The 15,012-nt window shown below is 53.5% G+C and overlaps 1 long non-coding RNA gene across 1 annotated transcript in view; it reads right to left on the bottom strand.

Moving 5' to 3' along the window:
- LOC138850071 (uncharacterized) overlaps positions 1 to 14,374 on the bottom strand; it is a 108,267-nt gene extending 93,893 nt beyond the window's left edge. Inside the window, exon 1 of the long non-coding RNA XR_011389467.1 lies at positions 14,046 to 14,374. This is a non-coding gene — a long non-coding RNA (uncharacterized lncRNA). The remainder of the gene's footprint in view (positions 1 to 14,045) is intronic.
- Between the last annotated feature and the right edge of the window lie 638 nt (positions 14,375 to 15,012).

Below are 15,012 nucleotides of genomic sequence, written 5' to 3'. Positions count from 1 at the left end.
TATCTCTGTCTGTCTTCTTCTGCCTCCCTGTAACACTGACTTGAAATTAAATAAATAAATCTTACAAATGTACCCAAATGACTCCTGGCCTCGTTCATGACTTTCTTAATTCCCCAGTCTTGTCGCTTGAAGCAGGGAGGACTAGGGCTCTTCCTATTGCTTGGAGGACATGGAAAAGAAAGCAGCTCACCCAAAACTCTAGGGATTACAAGCTAAGTCTAATGCCAAGTCCCTCACTTGACTCCCTAGCGAGGAAAATGATTTCACCCATGTCCTCTGAGATTCTTTCATAAAACACCAAGCAAACCAGACCTGGAAGGAGTCTATTTCCTCAGGCATCCTTAGTATTGCACTCTTCTAAAGAGGCTGGACAATTGGAATGAGCTCAGACCTATTTTCAAATGGATGCCACTCTCTGTGGTCACAATGAAGCTTCCTAGCCAGTATTTGATCCCCCAGCCCTAGTGATTTTCTGTGAGGTCTTTTGCTCTATCGATAAGGTGGCCTGTTTCTGGGGTCCTACATGCTGAAGATGGGAGATCTGATGCCAATTTGGGGGCATGGCTTTCAGGTGAGCTCTCACCTTCTCCTGGAGTTCTTGGACATGGCTGCTATCATAGCCAGAGACACTGAACCCGTATTCGGGGAAGATGCGCTTTAAGCTGTGACCTCAACATCTCCCGAAGGGGCAGGATCCACGACTCAAGATGCAGTTTAGAGTCTGTTGGGTCCCTAACCTTGGCTTTTCATGGGTCTCCATACCTTGCTTGTTTCTTAGGGGTTTTCCCGAAGGAACATGCTAGAGTGTTTGGAAATGATACGAAAAGGAGGTTTGGGACCCAACTGTCTCTCTGTCCGCAGGCTTAGGGCCCTGTCTACATTCAAGTCTCTTGAGGGAGCTGAGGAATGGCACTGTGTTTGTCTCCTTGTGTACAGTTAAGGGGATGATATTGTGGCAGCAGCCCAGAGGGGCCTTGGCATATCTTCTTAAGGGAAAGGGTCCACAGAATGGAACTTTGAAGATGTGACCTCACTTCCTTGGTGATAGAACTTACACTCTGATAGCAACAGTCCTTAGCGGCTCACTTGATGGGAGACGTTCAGGAGAAGACCATGTTCTCTCGTTGCTGCCAATCGTTGCCAGGCTCTGGCCTTTTCCGGCGCTTGAGACATTGGCTCCGCTCTCACACTGGGTGTCTGTGGCCTCTTACTGCAAGGCCACCCCAGGGAACAGAACAGCCCAGGAGGCAGCCCCAGGTAGCGGAACAGGCCCGTCCTGGCAGGGGATCACCTGTGACCCCATCTGGGTCTTCTTTGCCCCTCCCTTCACCATGACAGTGGCAGAAGAAGAGGGGCTCTTGCTGCCCAGCAACACGATTCACGTGTTGGAGCCTCCTGTGTCTTGCGTGTTCATACCCTATTTTGTGGACAGCTGGTTGGGCAAGTGGGTGTTGGGGGACCTCCTCTTGTCTTCTGGAGACCTCTCTGGCTGCACAAGGGTACAGAGGCCCTTACTTTCCCGACCTGGGTAACAGAATGCCTCATGGGGGGAATTATTCTCTGTGGGGACAGCCAAGCACGACACTGATGCCTCCGGTCTGGGCTGCCACACACTCTCTTTGCAGAGCTCCACACTCGAGTCCACAGACAGAACACATGAGGAAGCCACAGGCATCGTCAATGGACACGTGAGTCAGGCCAACAACGTGGCTAATGCCGGTGTGGAGGGAGCGAGGGGCCCAGGAGTACCCACATGTTGGGGCACGAGATGACCACGGTGTGCCTAGAACCACATCCTGAAGGGAGGAACGCCCCTGGCTTTTGGCCTCGTGATCTCCCACTCAGTGACTGACCCCCATCCCACTCTCAAAGAAATCTCAGCCCCTTGGCAACTGGGTGTTGGGAAACTCCCTGTTCACACAAGCATCATGTGTGGCCATGGTGCTGAATGTTTGCCCACCTAGTCCAAGAATCCTGTGCAGTCCTTAGCTCCACTGCCTTCCAGGTCTTCTCCAAGCTTTAGGACTCAGTGATCCTACCAGGAAGGTTTTCCCACACAAAAGGGCAGAGGGTTCAACCAAAAGGGTGAAGATACCACACAGGACTGGAGCCTGGCCCCTACCTGTTCTATTCCATGGGACGACATTGCCCCTGTGGCCACACTTGCATGGCTGCTGGGAAGCACTGGGATTCAGCTGCATTGCCACGGCAGCGGTGCTGTAGGACACAGACTCACTGTCTCTCACGGAGCACAGTCAGCTAGGCTGCTCAAAGCACAGGAGCCCAGGTTGGGCAGCTCTCCCAACAGGAGTCGCTGTTCCCATTTCTGGTGGCTGCATGTCAGGGCATGGCCAAGGTGATTTCTCAGGAGGGCTCATTGCCATCTCCATCCCCAGTTTCATTTCCTATGCTCCCCTGGGCTTCTCTGTGCTCCTGTCGCATCTGCCAATGAGCACAGCAAGGTAATGGGATGGGGCCCACGCCATTTCTGGGGGTAAGGTCAATCACCTCCTTGCGGACTACTGGCCCAACTGCAGCAGTCACACTCAAGTGCTCTGGTGTCAGAACAACCCCACGTGTGTGTTGGGGATGGGGGCCACAATTCGGCTCTGAAAAGGCAGTGATGCCCTGCTGAGGACAAACTCCAAGGACCAGGCTGGCTGGGGACTGGCTCTACACATGTGTCGTTGTAATGCCTCAAGTCAGGTCACTTGGCAGAACGCCTGTGGTCATTACGCCACAGGCAGACACCTCTGACTATGGCTCTTTTCAGGATCTAGCCTCCCCTGGGGCTTCATATCCTACTCCGCCCACTTGTTTCCATTCTGCAGTCTGGTGGCAAAGCAAATCACACAGTTGCCCTCATTTCTAGCTCCCCCAAGGGGCACGGAATCATCTTTCACTGCTGGCCCCCTCGCAGGACTTTCTCATCCCTCAGTCCCTGTTCAGCCTCTTGGCCCCAACTGGGGTTTTCTCCCAACCCGGGTGTCTGCTCCCCTGTGCTCCCTGGAACTGCCACTGACTCACGTCCTTTCTGGTCCTCCCTAGTATGGAAATGGGTCCATGCTCTACTTGGCAGAGGTCTGTGCCATGCGGACCCTACAGCCAGACACTAAAGAGATGCTGCTGGATGCCCTGGTCCCGGGCCCCCTGGGAAAAAGGATCTGCTACTTCAACACCTTCCTGTGTACATACAGCGACTTCTCCACCATTCCGTATTACTTAGACCAGATATTCGACAGGTGGGTAGCTGCCTTTCAGCACTGCGGTGATGCAGAGATGAATCTTACATGTTTTAGATGACCGAAGCGACTTAAGACATGGCGGGCATGGAACGGGTGCCTTTCTCTGTGGACAGGGCTACTGGCACATTGCGTCACACCTCTTGATTTCCTTTCTCTGCACCCTCACGAACCAATGTTTCTACTTAGGTGGGAACCGGCCATGTGCCTCTATGGTTGGAAAACCTCCCAGATGGCAATCCTGCTTTCCCCTTTTTCAAGAATCAGAAATGTTTTCTTTCACAGGCAGAGTTAGACTGAGAGAAAGAGAGAATGCGTCCTTCTATCTGCTGGGTCACTCCCCAAATGGCTGCAAAAAGCAGGGCTCTGGGAAGCCGGGCTGAGGAGCCTGAAGCTCTATCTGGCCCCCTCAGGGGTGCCAGGGGTCCAACTACTTAGGCCATCATCCGGCACTTCCCCAGGCTCATTAGCAGGGAGCTGGACACCAAGGACAACAGCCAAGACTTGAACTGGCCAACCCTGATATGGCTTGCCAGCATCACATGTGGGCAGGGGCATTGGAAGCTGCTATGCCTTCGTACCGGCCACATTTCCTACTTGTTCCAGCTGCTCCTGTCCTCAATATATGCACAGAACAGCTGCCCTCAGGGTTGGTAGCAGTTGCCCAGACCCCTCATCGACCTGGCAGGTCTACAAGGAATCATTCACTCTACACATATATGGGAAGCCCTTCCCTTGTGCACTTTTCCAGACACTTGCCACAAATCCAGTGAACAAAGCATTCAAGGGCCTCACAGTTGTGGGGAATCCGACCCTCACAGCCGAGATCCTATACAAGTCCTGTCCTGCAGCGGCAGAGCTGAGGCTTGCTGACCTCCTCTGGGAGTAGCTGCAACGTCCCCTACTCTGATCACAAGGAGAACCCCATGTCCCACTAAGATGCGGGGAGATTGGGGTGCAGATGCGGCCTTCTGTCACTCGAAAGAATGGCAGGAAAATGAGGGCTGAGGCAAGGCAGAGGCAGACAGTAGGTGCAACTCCAACTTCTGGCCCCACCACATGCAAAGGAAGTGCTGAAGAGCAGTGCTATGGATAGGAGCAGACACGTTCTGCAGAGGAGCGGGCATGTTGGGGCTCACAGACAACACCCACATAGCCATGCCCAGGGCAGTTGCTTCCAGCTTTGCCTACCCTCCCTGACCACCCAACCCAACCCACCATCCCAGGAGCAACCTACTCCCAAGTCTGCTCAGAGCCGGAGCCTAGGGGCCTCCACCTGAGAAAACCATGGGAATGAATGGGAAGGCACTGAAAGGAACATGAGAAGGAAGCCATCCAAAGGAAAGCTACTGCCGGCAATGCCAGAATCCCTTGTGGGTGTTGGTTGGTGTCCCTGTTGTTGCAGTTCAGATTCAGGACCCTGCTCGGGGGTCTGGGAAAACCAGGGGAACATGGTCCAAGCATTTGGACCTCTGCCACCCATGTGGGAGACCTGGATGGAGCTCCTCACTCCCCGCATGAGCCTGGCCCAGTGCTGTCCACTGCCCATCCGGGGAGTCAAGCAGTGGATGCAAGACCTCTGCCCCGGTGTGTGTCTCTCCCTCTCTCTCTGTAACTCTTGGGATTCACAGTCAAGAAATCGCCTTGGAAAACAGCAAAGCATGGCATTGTCTTTAAGAAGCTAGAGTTCACCGGCAGGCTCCGTGCCCCACCCCACACAGGGAGTCCTGGAAGGGCAGCAAGCAGGGTAAGGTCAAGTCTGACTCTGCTGCCCACTCTCCTTCCCCAGGAACATGGCTTCCTGTTTGCAAAGCTGCAAAGCCAAGTACAAGGCCAAATTCTGCGATCGCGCGGATCTCCCGCTTCTCAAGATGAAGGTCGGATCCAAGCAGGTCCGCTTGCCCAGAGGAGACCTGCAGACCCATGCGTGCTTTCTGCGTGTCAGGATGGCCTACCCAAATCCCACACAGGCAGAAGCAGTCGGTAAGATGCACTGCACTCCGCGAGATTCTCTCGGTGGGCTTTGGGGCTGGAGCCCCTTTAGAGGCAATGGGATCGCGCCTGGCTTTGGAGAGGCCATTGGAAAGTGCTTGATGTTGCTGACCCTTTCTCTTCTCCCAGCTCCTGCTCTATTTGCCAGGCTGCAGTCATGCCAAACACTGGCTTTAGAGCCAGATTCCCCACTGCTCACAGAGCTAGAACCTCTTCTGGAGACAGGATCCATTTCAAAACTGAGGATGCCACCATGCACAGAATCAGCACCAAAGACAACTACCAAAGTCTCCTGCGCATGTCCGGGACCTGCAAACAACCAGCCTCGCAAGATGGCTAGCATCACCACATTCCCCGCCAAGCTGCTGGCGGAACAGTTCACACTGATGGACGCGGTGAGCAGCGGGCTTGTCTCGGCAGGGCCAGGCCCGAACACCCCTTTGGCACCAGCCTCCCCACAGCTGCCCCGACCAGAATCCAGTAGCCTGGCTGCAGTTCAGGCTTCAGGTCCCACCACCTATGTGACTGGACCAATGTCTTCACTCCCAAGGCTGCCTTTCTCCCATGGCTGGCAGAGAGGGCACCCAAACCACACCAGCTGCACAGTGACTCTCCAGATCAACTGACATGGGCCTGGCAGAAAGTAGGGCTGGATCTGACCCACAGGGTACTGGACGGGCCTAGGTGGAGGGCATCCAGGTCCACCCACTGCCTTCCCATCTGCCTGCGATGCCACAGCTGTCCTGGGTCCTAGCACACATATCCATATCAAACAGCAAGCACCTTGTTGGAGTTTTCACAGGGAGCAGCACTGGCACAGGGACAAGGACTCCAGGGCAGATGCCGAGAGCAGAAGGATGAGATACTGGGCGGGATGCCTGGGAGCACACACCTCTGTCTCTTTCCTCAAGGCTTGGGAGGGTTGGGATCTGGGCTGGCAGGAGCGAGGCGACCTCAGTGGCAGAACACATAGCCCAGCTGCTCCCATGTTGGGGAGCTGCATGCCAAACTACCTGAGCTGCAGCTTCGAGCACTGTCACTTGCCGGGGTGGCTGGGCTTCACTGCATTCGAGCTAGGCTGGCTGTGCCCATGGGATACCCTCTTGCCCCCAGGAGCTCTTCCAGAATGTGGTCCCCTATCAGTGCCACAGCTCCATCCGGATCCAGCAGAACAAGGAGGTCAATGCGCAGCTGCCCCCTACTGTTCTCGCTGTCATCATCCACTACCACCACGTGGCCCATTGTGTTACTACCACGTGCTTGGGGGACCCCAGCATGAAGGCAGCGGACAGGGCCCGCGTGGTGGAACACTGGATCAAGGTGGCCAAGGTAAGCTGAGGCTGTCCCAGGGGCTCCCTCTCTGCACGGCAGGGACGTGCCACTTTGCTTCCTCAGCTCTCAGGTGTACAGTCTGTGGTCACAGATCCTGCCCAATCCCTGGGCTCTTGGGATCCACGAGGTGGCCTGATCTCACTCACTTGTCCCAGAACTACATGCTCACTTCCCGCCTAGGCCCCTGACATGGGTTGAAACCAATCTAGCCCATGTGAGCGTGGCTCAAGGGGGTCCCATCACTGACCTGCTCTGGCTCCCTGGCCAACTCTCTGATGCATGAGGGGGATGTCAGCACAGCTGGCTGAGCCTGGCTCAGGTGGGGCTCCAAGCCACCTACCTGCCATTCATCCGCTCCCTGCCCTAGGAGTGCCTGGCTCTCCGGAACTACTGCTCGGTCCACACCATCCTCTGCGCTCTGCACAGCCACCCGGTACGCCAGCTGAAAACAACGTGGGGAGAAGTCTCCAGGTGGGTGTGCATCCCTCAAAGCACCTGGTGGACCCGGGACTACCCTCGGGCCTAAGCACTAATCCTCCAAGACTCACAGAGGCTGGTATCCTGGGACACAGGGAGAGGCGTGGACTGCCGGGGGCAGGGGTGGGGAGCACCATCTTTCAGCGGCCCTGGGACATGAGGACTGGGTTTCTGCCTCAGGATGACATTTCCATTAGTCAGGCACATGTGGCTTCCAAACTACATACTTGCGCCTGTGCACCACGCAGCACTGGACCTGCCTGGGCACTCCAACTCTGTAAACACTCACACACACACACACACACACACACACACAATCAAAACAGAAGATACTACCAGGCAGGGTGGATCCTCTGATCTTTGTTCTTAAACCAAAGGGGTTTGATCCACCACCTCACCATTCCATCCAAATATCTCCTGGTTTTCCCCTCACAACAGAAAAAGTGCCAGGAAATTTCAGCGTCTTTGCACACAGGACAAAAAAGTCAACAGAGATGTGCCCATGAAGGTAAAGTGGGGGCTCAGGGACAGGGGTGAGGGCTTGGCAGGAGGGGAAGGGGTGTGGCTGTAAGGGCATCAGGGCAGAGGGGAGCTTTTGGTGTCACTGAAAGTGTGCTTGAAAAGAAAACCTGGGGTGTGCCTGCTACGACAACAGGCCAAGAGAGGGCTGTGTTCACAGGTCGTGGCATGCAGTCGGGCTCAGAGGGCAATGGGAATGGGCTGCAGCAAGAGCAGCTTGGCTCTCAGAGGGGGCTGTGAGCACCCACAGGTCTCTGGCTCCCATGCTGTTCCTGCTTCCCCCAGGCTGTGAGGTGGATGCGGCAGCAAGGGCTTCCTTCCATCTGTGCTGGGGCCCTAGAGGTCCTTTGGAAACCAGGCCTGCTACAGTGTTCTCTGTTGCAGCCTTCCATGGGGAGGGCTGCCAAGCCTGCCCCACACATTGCACAGCTTGGGAATGCCAGGGGCTGAGCAGTCCAGTGGGATGCCAAGTATTGGGTCTTACTGGCTGCCTGGGAGCAGAACTTCTGTCTTCTCGAGGAGAGAAGCAAGCAGCATGAGCCTGTCTCTCAGTCTGCACAGGGAGCCTCATGTGCATCCAGGGAGGCAGGGTATGGGGTGCTGGGCCTGGCTTCCTCTCAGGGACACGCTGAGGCACAGGTCAGTCAAAGGATACTTAGGGCAAGGGGGACCTGAGGTGGGAGGGGAGGCCAGCACCCTCTCCAGCTGAGGAGCAGGCACAGGGAGGCGTGGTCAATCCCCCAAAGCCACCTTCCCAGTGGGAGCTGCATGAATCCATACAGAGCACCTTGTGGGAGGAGGGGAGTGCAGGGTGGGCATTATACCAATGGAAGTGAGCCAGACATGCAGGGCTCAAGGTGGTTTGCACAAATGTGGGCCGGTCAGGAAAGGACTATCTCCCTGAACGTGACCCTGACCCTGGCAGATGGCGATCTGCAGGTTGCCCGCCCGGGAGCAGAACCCCCAGAGAACACAGATGCGGCAGCGGCTGCAGAAGAAGGCAAGTGTGCCTGGGGAGGGGGGGGCAGGGGCTCCTGTCTCCCACTGGGGGCCCATGTCAAGGGAGCAGGGCCTTCTGCCTCCCTTGTTTGCCCACGCCCATCACCACAGTAGCTGAGAGACCCCAGTTGAGAGACCAGAGCTGAGGGCCTGAGCTGAAGGGCTCCCAGCAGACTTGGGCCTGAGCTAGGGCTGGCACCCCACAAGCTGACTTGTTATCATGCCATCAGGGCTCCCAGGGTTGTCCGATTCTAGAGGCAGTTGGCTGGATGCAGGGAGAATTGGGAAAGGCACTTTAGGGGCGGGGAGCTTCCCAATGGGGAATGTGGCCAGGGCTCCAGCAGCTGGGGTGGAGTGCATCTCAGGGGCCGGGCCTTGGTGGCACCTGAGAACAGCTGCTCACCACCACCACCACCTCATGGCACAGGGAGCCGTCCCCTTCCTTGGCACTTTCATCATGTATCTGGATAGGCTGGACATCGCCATGAAGGACTTCGTAGATGTGAGTGAACTTGCCATGGGTGGGGCAGGCTCCAGGACCCTGAGGCTTGGGGGGAGGGTCCTGGGCTGAGCTCTCAGCCCCCAGCTCCTTGCTGCCCATGTCTCCGGAGGCCTCACAAGCTGTCCCAGGGAGGAGGGCTCACCTGCATATCCCCTCTGAGTGCGGGAGCCTGCAACCAGGTGCCCACCCCTGTCCCCCAACGGTTGAAGCTGCATAGCCAGAGTCCCTGACTGCAAAGCTGCACAAGGTCTTGGCTGAGCCTGCTCAGCCTCTGAGTTGGGTGGCACCCAAGGGAAGGAGAGAAATTGGGCCCCTGTGAGGTCAGGCAGCACCCACATGCCTCAGTGCACCCATCCATTCCCAGGCCTCACTTTCCCTGCCTGCCATCAGACATGGTGGGGACAGCAGTTCCCTGAGCCTCAGCCACCATGTCCCCTTCTGCAGAGCTAACAGCCTGTCCCAGGGACACCTTCTTTTCCTTCCTCTTACCCAGAGGGGAGGGCCAGGGGCTAGTCACAGGCCAGGGGCTGTTCTGATGGACTCTGCCTTCCAGGGAAAAAACAACATGCTGAAAATGACAAAGGTGAGCAGCTCTGCCCTATCTTCCAGGCACAGAGGGGATGGAGGGGTCAGAGATGCCCTGGGCAGAAAGCCCAGGCTCCAGCCCATGCGTGTCTGTCTGCTCTCTCCACTGGGATGGATACACACAGAAGGAGGAGAGCATCCCTAGGGAGGCTGTGGCTAAGGGACTGGAATCCAGGAGAACTTCCTTCCTGGGCGAGGGGCTGTGTGTATGCTACTCAGAAGACAGCTTGGAGCCTGGAAGGGATGGCCAGGGAAGGCTTCTCTAGCTAAAAGACCCAGAGGCCAGCCCCCTGCCCCTGCCACAGTGTGCCCCTCCAGCAGTCCCAGTGCAGGCCTGTCAGCATCCTCTCTGCCCCTCTTGCCCCAGGAGATAAAAGTTCTCCAAGAAATGCAGCGGCTCCAGGTGGCAGCCAGTCAATATACTTTGCTGCGCGACGCAGAGTTTGCACTGTGGTTCCAATCCATGGAGAGGCTCAGTGACACTAAGAGGTGAGTGCTGGGCAGGGATTGCGGGATGTCCAGGGTGGCAGATGGGGAAGGTTCTCCTGTTGTGCACTGAGGAGAGGGCTACCCATGGCCCCTTGGTCAGCAGAGGGCCTTACCCATGGGCAGTGCGGGGCTCCAGGACTGCGGCTGCAGGGCGGGCCCTGGAGGGAGCCTGAGATGAGCAAGAGTGCACTCATGGCTGCTTCTGTGTCCTGCAGCTACAACCTGTCCTGCCTACTCCAGCCCCTCTGCTAGAATGTCCACCTCATCCTCAAGGCCAAGAACATCAGGCCTTGGAGAACATCAGCATGACTGAGTCCCCCATGCAGGCAGAGAGTGGGGGCTGCAGAGTTCATCTGTGGGCTCGGGGACTGCACCGTGACACTCGCTCCGTTCCCCGCCGACCAAGCAACAACCCAGTGCCTGGGAGACTGGCCTCCCTCTCTCAGATGGGTGGTCACATCATCACCAATTTCACGGATTCCTCCTAGATTTTCCTATGTATATAGTTCACCATGATTAGTACCAGTTGGTTAGGCCTTTCATTAAAGTAGTATACATGGTAGACCATGAGTGTCCTTCTTCCTCTTTATCCCTTCCCTGCCCTGCTAATTAGAGACCATTCTCTAGATCCACAGACAAAGACATTCATGCAGATTCGAGAGGGGTGTGTCTCCCCATGCAAGGATGCCACACCATGAGTGCTCTTTCAGTTCTGAGGCTCCTACATGGAGCCCCATGCTGTCTCGTGGAGAGAGTCCCTCAGGGTCTGTTCTGAAGCGCAATTCATACATCCATCGGTATCTGGCGAGAACAACGCTCTCACTGCTTCTACACTTGCTCCCACGAGCTTTGGGAGTTTGCTGCTTAGGGCCTTTTAGGCTCAGATGGTGGTCCTCTCTATACAGTGTTTTCCAAATGATGTGTGTCACCAGTGACCAGCAAAATGTCCCAAGAACACAACTCAGCCCTAGTCACTAGAGAGAATTCCCTGTGAGATTCAGTGGGAAATGCACATAATAAAAGTGCACAATCTTGGGAAGCCAACACTGACAAAAATTTCATCGATGTATACATATATATACACAGAGATTTGTATGTATTCAGGTGAAGTATCCACCTGCAGCAAAGGCATCCCACATGGGTGCCCGTTTGAGTCCCAGCTGCTCTGCTTCCTACCCAGCTCCCTGCTAATGGCCAGGGAGAGACATACAGCCTGGGAGACAGGAAGTGATATTTCAAACACCTGGGTCCCTGCCCCGCAGGTTGGAGACACATGCTGCGTTGGAGACACTGTACTTGACTCAAGTATTTGGGGACCGAACCAGCAGCTGGAACATCTCTGTGTCTCTGCCTTCCAACCAATGAGTCAGAATTCTTTCAAACATGAAAGCACAGGGGCTGCCACTGTGGCATAGCAGGGAAAGGTGATGCCTACAGTGCCGGCATCCCATGGTGCCGCCTGTTCGAGGCCCGGCTGCTCCTCTTCTGATCCAGTACTCTGCTATGGCCTGGGAAAGCAGTAGGGTTTGGCACAAATGGTTTGGCCCCTGCACACTTGTAAGAGACAAGGCATAATCAAATGGCTCCTGGCTTTCGATCGGCTCACTCCCAGCCATTGCAGCCATTTGCAGAGGGAACCTGCAGATTGGAGGTCGCTCTCTCACTCTCCCAGCCTCCCTGTAACTCTGCCTTTAATAAATATATCTTGAAAACAATTAAAATACAAATAATGTACTAAAGGAGTAACTTGAGCCAAGAAAACCAAAGATCGGTCTAGTGGTCATGGTAAAACACTACCACAGAAACCACAGGTGCTCTAAATATATGCCATGATCATGGGAAAGGTATCTCATGTTCCTGTTTAGACAAATAAACAAACGTTTGACAATGTATGCCGAAACTGCAAAAATGTACAGTTTATACTGATATGGATTTGCCTTCTGGAAGCCTGGGATTCTAGGACAGGGTAGGAAGAGAGAACACCGAGTAGGAGCCCCAGTCAAAACCTGCCCATTGAATAGCTAGAGCTCTCCAAGAAGAGCACAACTTCCATAGCTTGTCCATGTTAGGTGAATCTACTGGGAGACGAGCATGGGGAATTGATGACACAGCTTCCTCTCCTTTCCCTATAGCCCTGAGATGCCTCTACACCACATCTCCAGTGTCCTACAGATGAGCAAACCTGGGGGTGGTCCTGGCGACACCTAGAACCCCACAGATCCAAAACACTTGACAAACGCTAAGCAGAAAAACATACCAAAGCACGTCCCAATTAACTGCTGAAAACCACTAGCAACACCAAAACCTTCAAAGATCAAAAATGAGAAGCTTCAGCCTGACTCACAAAATCCTTGAGCTGAAAGACAATGCATCAGTGCCTTCAGAACTTGGGAAAAACCATTTCCAACCTAAAAGTACATACATGTTTTCAATCCTACATTACAGGACAGTAAGATCAAAGCATAGTTAGAGATGCCAAGCATCAAAAACGCTTCTGTATGCCATTGCTCAGAACCTGCCAGAAGATGTGCTCCAGAAAATCAAGCGTGGAGGGGCCTGCACCCTAGCTCACTTGGTTATTCCTCTGCCTGCGGTGCCGGCTTCCCATATGTATGCTGGGTTCTAGTCCCGGTTGCCCTCTTCCAGTCCAGCTCTCTGCTGTGGCCCGGGAGGGCAGTGAAGAATGGCCCAAGTGCTTGGGCCCTGCACCCGCATGGGAGACCTGGAAGAAGCACCTGGCTCCTGGCTTCAGATCAGCACAGCGCAGGCCATGGGGGCCATTTGGGGAGTGAACCAACAGAAGGAAGACCTTTCTCTCTGTCTCTGTCTCTCTCACTGTCGATAACTCTACCTGTCAACTAAATAAATATAAATAAATACATAAAACTTTTTACAAAATCAAGCGTGGAAAAAAAAATCTCTGAGGAAAACATGAAATGCAAGATCAAGGAGCACCATCAGCAAAGAAGTGAACACATTCCTAGAATGATGGGGAACAGAAACCCCAGGGTGACAACATCCACAAAGAGAAAAGCATCTTGAATCCACATTGGAGCAACTAGGAGGTGGTAGGGAAACATTCACCAAGAAAATGAAACTGAGAGAAAGTCTGTTAAGTATAGAAATGTTTATGAGACTGTAAGACAATGAAGAAATATGAGGATTCTATGAATGTTCAGCAAAATGACCTAAGAAAGGGTCAATATGGGGAGCAGGTGTTTCACGCATTGGTCAAGATGCCACTTGGGGATGCATACACCCCAGGGCAGAGGGCATGGGTTTGAGTCCTGGCTCCAATTCAGATTCCACCTTCTTGCTCATGTGCACCCAGAGAGGTGGTCAGAGAAGCCTCAAGTACCTGGAGCCCTGGCACACGAGTGCTAGACCCAAATGCAGTTTCAGGCTCCTGGATTCAGCCTGACCCAGCCCTTGGCTGCTGCGAGCATTCAGGGAATGAACCCAGCAGATGGACAATCTCTGGGCCCCACTGCCTTTCACACCAATACGTTTTTTTAAAACAATCCAAGTAACACAACTCATTGTTCAAGAGCATCATGATAATTAGCACTGGTCTTGATGATCAAGAGTCCTTATGGAATTACAATGATGTAAATGCTGCACACTCAACTAAGCAAACCCTGACATATCTGTACTAGGGCCCTGGAGGGACAACCAAAGTTCATTGCCTAGTTGGCAGTGGAGAGTCAGGGGGGAGAGAGCTCCATATTTCCCCATGTTGAGAAGCACAGCACCAGCATGTGAGTTAAGGACCAAGGTGTGGAGCTCAAAAGAAAGCTCTGAGAGTGAAAAGGATGATCCCTGAGAAGGAACGGTGGGAGAAACACCAAAAGGCCTCGATGAACATATGTTATAAAAGAATAGGAGTTTCTGAAACGATCCATTCTTACCTTGGCAAACTCAGAGAGCCTGTCATCACTCGTCAAAGACTGCCGACTTGCACAAGAAGCACAGTCTGAGGGACCCACGGCACCCTTGCCATCTTCAAGTTCGTTACATTCAGCAGCACCTTCCCTGTCCCTGTCGAGCTCCCAGTCAGGGAAATGCAATTCACCTAAAAAGGCACAAGTTGCAACTTACTTCATTTCAAATCATTAAATGGTTTACAACTATTTGTATTCTCAGTAGATAGTATAGCCCTGTTCCTGAATAAAGGTTAAAACTACATTCAGACAGTGAAAAAGTTATCCCTGGCCTCTTTTCTAGTCACTTGGTTTCTCGCATCTCTTAACCCCACCCAATCAAAGTTAACCACATTTGTTAGCTCTTGGATACCCTTGCCGAGTCTCCATTGCCTGTGCAAGTAACTAGCTAACTGTGCATGTTGTATTTACCTCCTTTCGTACAAACCATGATCTTTTTCACTTCACATCATTAAGGTGATTGTCCTTACCACTAAACAGGGAATGCCCTCAGTCCCAAATGTCCTTGTAAAAGGAGGATATTTTCAGCTCAGAAGACCCAGCAGATATCAAAGGAAATAACTCAGCCAAGTGCAAAAGCAAAAAGAATATTGGCCATCTTCTAGAGAGGCTGTCTGTACAAACCTAACTTGTTCATATTAAGCGTAAGTCGCTAATAGGAACGGTGAGGATGAAAAGTTACCAGCTTACTTTGAGTGCATTAAGATGTCTAAATAGTCTAGTTAAGCTATCTCTTTTAAGATTTGGAAAAGTACATGATTTCTACAATTCTTGTCTGTGTCTATCAACTGGGGTGTGTCCTTCAGGGGATGCCTCACCTCAGAAGACCTCTTTGGGAGTGTCCACGGGCACTGATGCTGTCACTGTAATGTACTAGGGAGACGCTGGAGAAACTCTAAAACTTTCTGCAACACACAGGAACGTCCTCCTCCTC

Source organism: Oryctolagus cuniculus, chromosome 6 (genome assembly GCF_964237555.1).
Source record: "Oryctolagus cuniculus chromosome 6, mOryCun1.1, whole genome shotgun sequence".
In the NCBI taxonomy this organism is placed as follows: Eukaryota; Metazoa; Chordata; class Mammalia; order Lagomorpha; family Leporidae; genus Oryctolagus; species Oryctolagus cuniculus.
Note: the sequence above shows the minus strand (reverse complement) of the source record. Positions and strands in the feature narration are given on the sequence as shown.